The 9,741-nt window shown below is 41.4% G+C and overlaps 1 pseudogene; it reads right to left on the reverse strand.

The window, feature by feature from the left end:
* Positions 1 to 7,371: 7,371 nt before the first annotated feature.
* LOC139085144 (tigger transposable element-derived protein 1-like) lies at positions 7,372 to 9,424 on the reverse strand (annotated as a pseudogene).
* Between the last annotated feature and the right edge of the window lie 317 nt (positions 9,425 to 9,741).

A 9,741-nucleotide genomic window follows, 5' to 3' on the forward strand; every position in this document is an offset into this window, starting at 1 on the left:
ATGGAACAGAATTGAAAGCCCAGAAATAAAACCACACATCTATGGACAGCTAATCTTTGACAAAGGAGTTGAGGGCCTACAATGGAGGAAAGAAAGTCTCTTCAACAAATGGTGCTGCGAAAACTGGACAGTCACATGCAAAAGAATGAAAATCAACCATTCTTTTTCACCATTTACTAAAATAAACTCAAAATGGATCAAAGACCTAAAGATTAGTCCTGAAACAATAAGTCTTCTAGAAGAGAATATCGGCAGCACACTCTTTGACATCAGCTTCAAAAGAATCTTTTCGGACACCATAACCCCTCACATGAGGGAAACAATAGGAAGAATAAACAAATGGGACTTCATCAGGCTAAAGAGCTTCTTCAAGGCAAGGGAAAACAGGATTGAAACAAAAAAACAGCCCACTAATTGGGAAAAAATATTCACAAGTTATTTATCCGACAAAGGCTTAATCTCCATAATATACAAAGAACTCAGACGACTCAACAATAAAAAATCAAATAACCCAATTACAAAATGGGCAGGGGACATGAACAGACATTTCTCCAAAGAAGATATACGGATGGCCAATAGACACATGAAAAGATGCTCATCATCACTAATCATCAGGGAAATGCAAATCAAAACTACACTAAGATATCACCTTACACCTGTTAGAATGGCAAAAATATCCAAAACCAAAAGTGACAAATGTTGGAGAGGCTGTGGAGAAAAGGGAACCCTCATACACTGTTGGTGGGAATGCAAACTGGTGCAGCCACTATGGAAAACAGTATGGAGATTCCTCAAAAAGTTAAGAATAGAAATACCTTATGACCCAGCCATCCCACTACTGGGTATATATCCTAAGAACCTGAAATCAGCAATTCCAGAAGTTCCATGCACCCCTATCTTCATTGCAGCATTATTTACAATAGCTAAGTCGTGGAACCAACCTAAGTGCCCAGCAACTGATGATTGGATAAAGAAGTTGTGGTATATATATACAACGGAATACTACTTGGCCATAGAAAAGGACAAAGTCATCCCATTCACAACAACATGGATAGACCTTGAGAGTATTATGTTGAGTGAGATAAGCCAAACAGAGAAAGACGAACTCTGTATGACTCCACTCATAGGTGGTAGTTAACATATGGACAAAGAGAACTGATCGGTGGTTGCCAGGGGAAAGGGGGTTGGGGGGAGGGCACTAGGGGTGAAGTGGTGTACCTACAACATGACTAATAATAATGTACAACTGTAATTTCACAAGGATGTTAACTTTTATAACCTTAATAAAAAAAAATGAGAATTAAAAAAAAAATCGATTTTCAGGGGCTGGCCCCGTGGCTGAGTGGTTAAGTTCATGAGCTCCGCTGCAGGCGGCCCAGTGTTTTGTTTGTTCTAATCCTGGTCACGGACATGGCACTGCTCGTCAAACCATGCTGAGGCAGCGTCCCACATGCCACAACTAGAAGGACCCACAACAAAGAATATACAACTATGTACCAGGGGGCTTTGGGGAGAAAAAGGAAAAAAGTAAAATCTTTAAAAAAAAAATCAATTTTCAGGAGAAAAACTAATTTTCCCTTGCATCAACAAATTGAAGAGAGATAAGATATGTACAAATGTAGAAGATAGCAAGACACTTGACAATGAACATTTAGAGAGAAAACAATTCAAAATGCAATCAGTAGAAACTCTTTGACTTAACTTATCAAAGAAAGTGTATAGATTTAGTGTATAGATTTGTTTTAGTAATGTGTCAAGTTCAAACAGTGAGGAAGAAACAAGACGAGTACTGAAATTTGAATGAACACAGGGCTGTTGATTTCAACACAATAAAAGAGAAAATGAAAAGCATTCCCTCAAGATACACAGTATTTCTGCAGATACCAACAAAGGAAACAGTCACCCATCTCCTTTCGTAGGAAAAGGTGGAAACTAAGAAAATAATTTCCAGCCAGGAAGCATTTAGTGCATAATATTGAAAGCTGACTTGAACATCTGCATTTTTTCTTTTTTAATTTGTGCTTCAGGGTTAAATCTTAAAATCATTCCATTTCCTTCTGATAATCCTTTTAGATATCGATCCTTAAAGCTGTTCTTAAGACAAGAGTCCTGTGGCCCAACTTGCACAAGTTTCATCATAAGAACTCTTTTTGTCTACCCTTTAAGAAAGTCATGGCTGTTTTTCATAAGGAAACATTGATAATTTATTCTGAGAATTACAAAGCATTTTCTGGCACTGCAAAGAAGGGAGACTCATTTTGTTATACTCCTATGTGCTTATGTTGATTTAGATTCTCGGCATTCTGCTTAAGTCTGACCTGTGTCCGACGCAGCCTTTATTTCTCTCATCTAAGGGATTCCTGCAGGGGTCTGGAATGCCACTACTGAGAGAGCGTGTCAGCAGCATTTCTTAGCAAAACACTGCCAGAAATACAGAAAATAAACATGTTTGAAAAATAGCTGAGTTGAAGTGCTTCCAGATTCAACTCTGAATAGCTCAAATCCCTTAAAGCCTGTTAAATATTATAAAAATCAGGTCATTAACTGAGGTTCAGCTTGCAAATTGCAACGTGACTTAGAACCACTGAGAAATAAAAGGCAAGTTTTATAGCAGCACTATTGGTCCTCAGACGGGACAATCTCCCACTGACTTTGGGGGTGGGGAAGAGGGAAGAGGCTGAGAACTCACGACTGAGGAGCTCCCAGGGGGATATAATGTCTAATTTGCGTTGCCGAGGACTGATAAAGAGCTCAACACCTAATTAAAGCTGCTTCGCAAACAACTCCCAAAGTAGAATCAGTCTCTAGTTGGAATCAGTGATCACTCTCTGGGGAGTCATCATCAGCCAAAAATGATAACTTGGCCTTTTGGAAAATCCTCATCCTAAAAGATGGTAACTCAAAGAGTGATGAAAATCACAAGTTCTGTATTGAAGTCCTGGAACAAGATCACATTTGTCTTCTCTGTACAAGAATATCTTGCTCAACTATCAGGCTAGGAATAAATAAAGCCTGGAAAATGCTCAAGCTCTAGGGAGAAAGTAATCAGCCTTTCGCACAGTGGATAAGAGCAGCTCATCCGTGAAAACGCATGTCCTAAGCAATAACAATGTGCCATCAATACGGGCCTCTCTGAAGGTGCTTCTAAGGCCCTCAGTGCCGAAAGAGAGAGCATTCTATGCCTCTCTACAGACCAGTGAGTGTGAATTTTTAACGACCACTTGGGAGTATAAGGAATATCTCGTTACTACCTTTAAATTATATTCAGACATCCAGCTCTAAGATTCCACGCAGCCTGAATGGCAGGGAATTAATTCTCCACCTTTATTTACTCTCTCATTAATTTACCTGCCTCCAAGTGATGGAAAAGTCCTCAGTTTCTTTTGCAGCGCAGAGAATTCAGAGAGGGCCACACTGGTTACAGCTGATATGCCCAGCTGTATCTTGACAGTCAGCCATTTCTGCTACTGCGGGGCCACCCTGGGCACACAACACTCTGCAGAGTTTCTGTGAGGACCTGGGTGAACACGCCTCCCAGGGGCACACAGAGCACCTCCCCAGACGGCTTCCTCTCAGTGTGCGCACTCAGATCCCATACCTTTCCATGCCTGGGGCATCCCCTGCTCTCTGCTCCCTGTCTTTCCTCAGAAACATTCAGAGTCAATGCTAAACAAACTGAGGCTTCCAGGAAAGATTGAAAGAGAAGTCATCTTTTAGAAGCTCCCTGTTTGGGCTCCCTAAGGAAAGGAAACACAATGTCCCCCATTACCTTTCCTGGCAAGAAAGGAGATCTCTCTGTCTCTCTCCCTCTTTCCCTCTCTCTCTCTCTCTTACTTCCTCTCTCATTCTCTCTGTGTCTCTTTCATATTCATATTACATATGAACATATACACACTTCAGTTAAAAAAAAAAGGTTAAGCAGGGCCTGCCCAGTGGCATAAGGGTTAAGTTTGTGTGCTCCACTTCGGCAGCCTGGGGTTCGCACGTTCCAGGCATGGATCTACACACTGCTCATCAAATCATGCTGTGGCAGCATCCCATATACAAAGTAGAGGAAGATTGGCACGGATGTTAGCTCAGGGACCATCTTCCTCAAGCAAAAAGAGGAATTGGCAACAGATGTTAGCTCAGGACCAATCTCCGTCACACACACACACACACACACACACACAAAAGTTCACATTAATGTTGTTATTTCATTCAACGAATGAAGAAATTGAGGCTCAGAAACGTTTAGTCACTTCCCCAGGTGACAATGGTGTTTGACTCATGAAGGAAGCATCTGGACCCCAGTCTGTCTGAATCCAAAGCTCGTGCTTGTAAAACTTCTTTGTTAGAAGCAGGAAAAAGTCAGTCTTTCAGAGGGTGACTTGTAGGAAGATCTCTATCTCTATCTCTCTCCTGAGACTAGCCCAAAACTTACCTCTTGAAGAGGGCTTTCTAAGGGCTTCGTGCCAAGAGGTAGTTGGTGGTGGGGTTCAGGAGGGGTCAGTCATTCACAGCTTTACCATTTGCAGCTAAACTATGAATTCTGGTTTAGATTCAGCTGGAATGCCTTCTGGCAAAGAAACACTTAATATGAAAAGGAGTTATTGGAGCCAGCCCCTTGGCCAAGTGGTTAAAGTTCTGTGCGCTCCGCTTTGGCTGCCCAGGTTCGCAGGTTTGGATTGTGGGCATGGACCTACTCCACTCCTTGGCCATGCTGTGGAGGCATCCCACATACAAAAAATAAAGGAGGAGTGGCATGAATGTTAGCTCAGGGTGAGATTTCCTGACACAAAAAAATGGAGCTATCTTGAGAAGGGTAAGATATCAAAATGCTATTTTCCATTTAACACAGGGAATAACTGGTAGAGAGCAACTCCTTACACACTGGGACTTGAGATGGGCTTTCTAGGAATAGGGCATCCATATACCCAGTCCATAAACCCATAAGTCAGGAGCAGTGTTCAAAGAAGGCATTGACAGATTGGGCCTCAAACTGGGAGGTTCTGGGCTGCAAAGGAGTAAGGTGAGGACTTGGGGCACTTGATTCTAATTATTTCTGGAATTGTGAGGAAGATGAATCATCAGGAAGATGACAGTGTTCTCTTGGTAGGCCACACAGTGGTGCCTCCAGAGCCAGGCTCTGCAGCTGGGTCACGTCCCTCAACTCTTACTCGTTCTGGTCTCAGATCAGGTCCAACTTTCCTCTCCCCTTCCCTAACACCTGTCCCGCATCTGCCATGAACAGGTTATTTTGCCTTCATCTCAAGCCACCAGAAATGACAGAATCTTCCTGGGAGAGGGACCAGAGCAGGTGAACACAAAGGAATGACTTCCACTCATTGAATGCAGAGCCAGACACATTCTCAGAAGTCACGCAATTCAAATTTTGGCCAGTTATGGAAACCTTGAACACTATTTGCAACAGGAATCTCATGTTTTTGTCTTTTCAGCATCCCTTTCTCTTGTTTTTTGTTAACTACTCCCTTATTTTATTTTGGGGAATCGTGCCTCCCACAAGTTCATTTCATGCTGTTCCAGAGAGGCTGGTTCTCCCTCTGCCTTCAGTGATATAGGTGTGATTTATCACCAGTCCCAGAAGTAGCAATTGAAAGTATTGTATCTCGTCTCCACGCCTCAGCGGTTGGCTGAGGGTGGACACGTGGCCCAAGCCAAACCAAGCATAGTTGATCCTGGGACTATGGCTGGAATTTTTAGGAAATAGCAACTCTCTTTCTTTTAGGGTCGCTAATCAGGCAGAGTATATTCCTGAAACTTCTGGAGTCCACATTGCTTCCTCTTGGAGACAGCCTGCAGTAGAATGAGGCCAAGACAGAGAGAAGCAGAGGTTGTAGTTGGAACAAATAATGTTCCTACAGACATTATTTAATTACTTGGATTTAGCCATGATGGAATTTTTCAGTTAAATAAACCAGGATATTTCCCTTTGGGCCTAAGGCAATTTATGATGAGTTTCTGTCCCACACAACCCAAAGCAAACAATTCACTTTCTACAGCTTCACAGGTGGGAAGTTATTGGCCCTCACTTTAATCACTCCGGATGGACAAACGTCCATTTTCTGCTAGAGCTTTGGATTTTGGGCTCTGATCCTCAGTTCTTTCTTGTATTGAGCAAAATCTGCTGTCTTTAACCTAGGCTCACTACTAATGTTTCATGTATTTGTTCATTTAGTTCCTTGTTCAACTGGGGAACAGCAAGTGTAAGAGTACTGCAGTGGGTTTGAATTTTGTGTGTTGAAGGAACAGCAAAACCCAATGTGTCTGGACCCTAGTGAGTGAGGGGCATAGTGGTACACATCTGTCAGATAGAGTGAAGGCGGGAAAGTTGGATTTCACTGTAAGAACAATGAGAAGGCTGGGAGTGTTCTTAACACATGGGAATAGTGTGATTTGAGTTACAAAGATCCTAAAGATTTCTACCCATGAAAGCACTGGAGGAAGCCAAATCTTTATGCCACCTGACAGTCCTTCAGAAAGTTGAAGTTACTGGCATTCCCCATAGTTTTCCTATTTTCTAGCTTCTTCAGCCATGTTTCATGTAATAGGGTTCCTAAGCTCTACAACAACATGGTGTCTTCCTCTGGACTCATGCTAGTTTGTCAATGTGCCTCCTCAAATACAGTTCTCAGGCTGACCACAGAAACTCTAGATATTGCCCAAGCAGTGAGTCCTAGTATGGGATCATTATCTTCTCTATCCCATCCCTCTACCCCTCTCGGTGCAGTGAAAATGCGCTGTCCCATTTTAGGCTACTGTGTCTCCCTATTAACTCTTTTATTTATTTATATTCACATATAACATTGTATTAAAGTGTACAACATAATTATTTTATTTTATACATGTATATGTAATAAAATGATTGCTACAATAAGTTCAGTTAACACCCATCACCTCACATAGTGACAATTTTTTTTGCATAATGAGAACTTTTAAGATCTAATCTAACAACTGTCAAATATGCATACAGTATTGTTAACTATAGTCACCATGCTGTACATTACATCCCCAAAACTTATTTATTTTACTACTAGAAGTTTACACCTTTTGACCACTTTCGCGCATTTTGCCCTCCCCACTCCCACTTCCTGCCTCCGGTAACCACCAATCTGTGCTCTGTTTCTATGAGTTCAGTTTTTTTAGATATAAGGGAGATCCTACAGTACAGGCCCACCTCGGAGATATTGCGGGTTCAGTTCCAGACAACCGCAGTAAAGCGAATATCACAATAAAATGAGTCACACAAATTTTTTCATTTTCCAATGCATATAAAAGTTACGTTTGCACTATACTGTAGTCTTTTAAGCATGTGATAGCATTATGTATAAAAAAACAATGTGCACCTCTTAATTAAAAAATACTTTATTGCTAAAAAACACAAACTATCATCTGGCCTTCAGCGAGTCATAATGTTTTTGCTGGTGGAAGGTTTTGCCTCAATGTTGATGGCTGCTGACTGATCAGGGTGGTAGTTGCTGAAGGCTGGGGTGGCTGTGGCAATTTCTTAAAATAAGACAACAATGAACTTTGCTGCATCAATTGACTCTTTCTTTCATGAACGATTTCTCTGTAGCATGTGATGCTGTTTGATAGCATTTTACCCACAGTAGAACTTCTTTCAAAGTGGGAGTCAATCTTCTTAAACCCTGCTGCTGCTTTACCAACTAAGTTTATGTCATATTTTAAATCTTTTTGTTTTCATTTCAACAGTATTCATAGCATCTTCACTAGGAGAAGAGTCCATCTCAATAAGCCACTTTCTTTGCTCATCCATACGAAGCAACTCCTCATCCGTTAAAGTTTTATCATGAGATTGGAGCAATTCAGTCACATCTTCAGGCTCCACTTCTAATTCTAGTTCTTGTGCTATTTCCACCACGTCGGCAGTTACTTCCTCCACTGAAGTCTTGAACCCCTCAAAGTCATCCATAATGGTTAGAATCAACTTCTTCCAAATTCCTGTTAATGTTGATATTTGGACCTCTTCCCATGAATCACAAATGTTCTTAATGGCATCTAGAATGGGAAATCCTTTCCAGAAGGTTTTCAATTGACTTTGCCCAGATCCATCAAAGGAATCACTATCTGTGGCAGCTATAACCTGAAAAAATGTGTTTCTTCAATGATAATGCTTGAAAGTCGAAATTACTCCTTGATCCATGAGGAGCAGAATGGATGTTGTGTCAGCAGGCATGAAAACAACATTAATCTGATTGCACATCATCAGAGCTCTTGGATGACCAGCTACATTGTCAGTGAGCAGTAATATTTTGAAAGGAATCTTTTTCTCTGGACAGTAGGTCTTAACAGTGGGCTTAAAATATTCAGTAAACCATGTTGTAAACAGATGTGCTGTGACCCAGGCTTTGTTGTTCCACTTATAGAACACAGGCAGAGTAGATTTAGCATAATTCTGAAGGGGCCTAGGATTTTTGGAGTGGTAAGTGAGCACTGGCTTCAACTTAAAGTCACCAGCTGCATTAGCCCCTAACAAGAGAGTCAGCCTGTCCTTTGAAGTTTTGAAGCCAGGCATTGACTTCTCCTTGCTAGCTATAAAGGTCTTAGATAGCATCTTCTTCCAATATAAGACTATTTCATCTACAATGAAATTCAGTTGTTTAGCGTAGCCACCTTTGTTAACTATCTTAGCTAGCTCTTCTGGGTGACTTGGTTCAGCTTCTACATCAGCACTTGCTGCTTCACCTTGCACTTTTATGTTATGGAGATGGCTTCCTTCCCTTCACCTCATGAACCAACCTCTGCTAGCTTCAGACTTTTCTTCTGCAGCTTTCTCACCTTTCTCAGCCTTCATAGAATTGAAGAGAATTAGGGCGTTGCTCTGGATTAGGCTTTGGGTTAAGGGAATGTTGTGGCTGCTTTGATCTTCTATCCAGATCACTAAAACTTTCTCCATATCAGCAATGAGGCTGTTTCACTTTCTTATCACGCATGTGTTCACTGAAGCAGCACTTTTTTTATTTTGTTTTTTTTTGGTGAGGAAGATCAGCCCTGAGCTAACATCTGTTGCCAATCTTCCTCTTTCTGTTAAGGAAGGTTGTCGCTGAGCTAATATCCATGCCAATCTTCCTCCATTTTATATGTGGGACACTGCCACAGCATGGTTTGATGAGTGGTGCATAGGTTTGTGCCCAGGATCCAAACCAGTGAACCCCAGGCTGCCAAAGTGGAGTGCGTGAACTTAATCACTAAGCTACTGGGCGAGCCCCTGAAGTAGTACTTTTAATTTTCTTCAGGAACTTTTCCTTTGCATTTATAACTTGGCTAACCGGTGCAAGAGGCCTAGCTTTCAGCCTGCCTCAGCTTTCAACATGCCTTCCTCACCAAGCTTAATCATTTCTAGCTTTCGTTTTAAAGTGAGAGATGTACAACTCTTCATTTCTCTTAAATATGTAGAGACCATTGTAGGGTTATTAATTGCCCTAATTTCAATATTGTTGTGTCTCAGGGAATAGGGAGGCCCGAGGAAAGGGAGAGAGAGAGGGTAATAGCCAGTTGGTAGAGCATTCAAACCACACACATTCACTGATTAAGTTCACCCTCTTATATGGGTGGGGTTCATGGTGCCTCAAAACAATTACAACAGTAACATCAAAGATAACCGAGCAACGATCACCATAACAGATGTAATAATAATGAAAAAGTTTGAAATATTGCTAGAATTACCAAAATGGTTCAGAGAGACACAAAATGAGCAAACGCTATTGGAAAAATGTCACC

This window comes from Equus przewalskii, chromosome 8, assembly GCF_037783145.1.
Source record: "Equus przewalskii isolate Varuska chromosome 8, EquPr2, whole genome shotgun sequence".
Classification (NCBI taxonomy): Eukaryota; Metazoa; Chordata; class Mammalia; order Perissodactyla; family Equidae; genus Equus; species Equus przewalskii.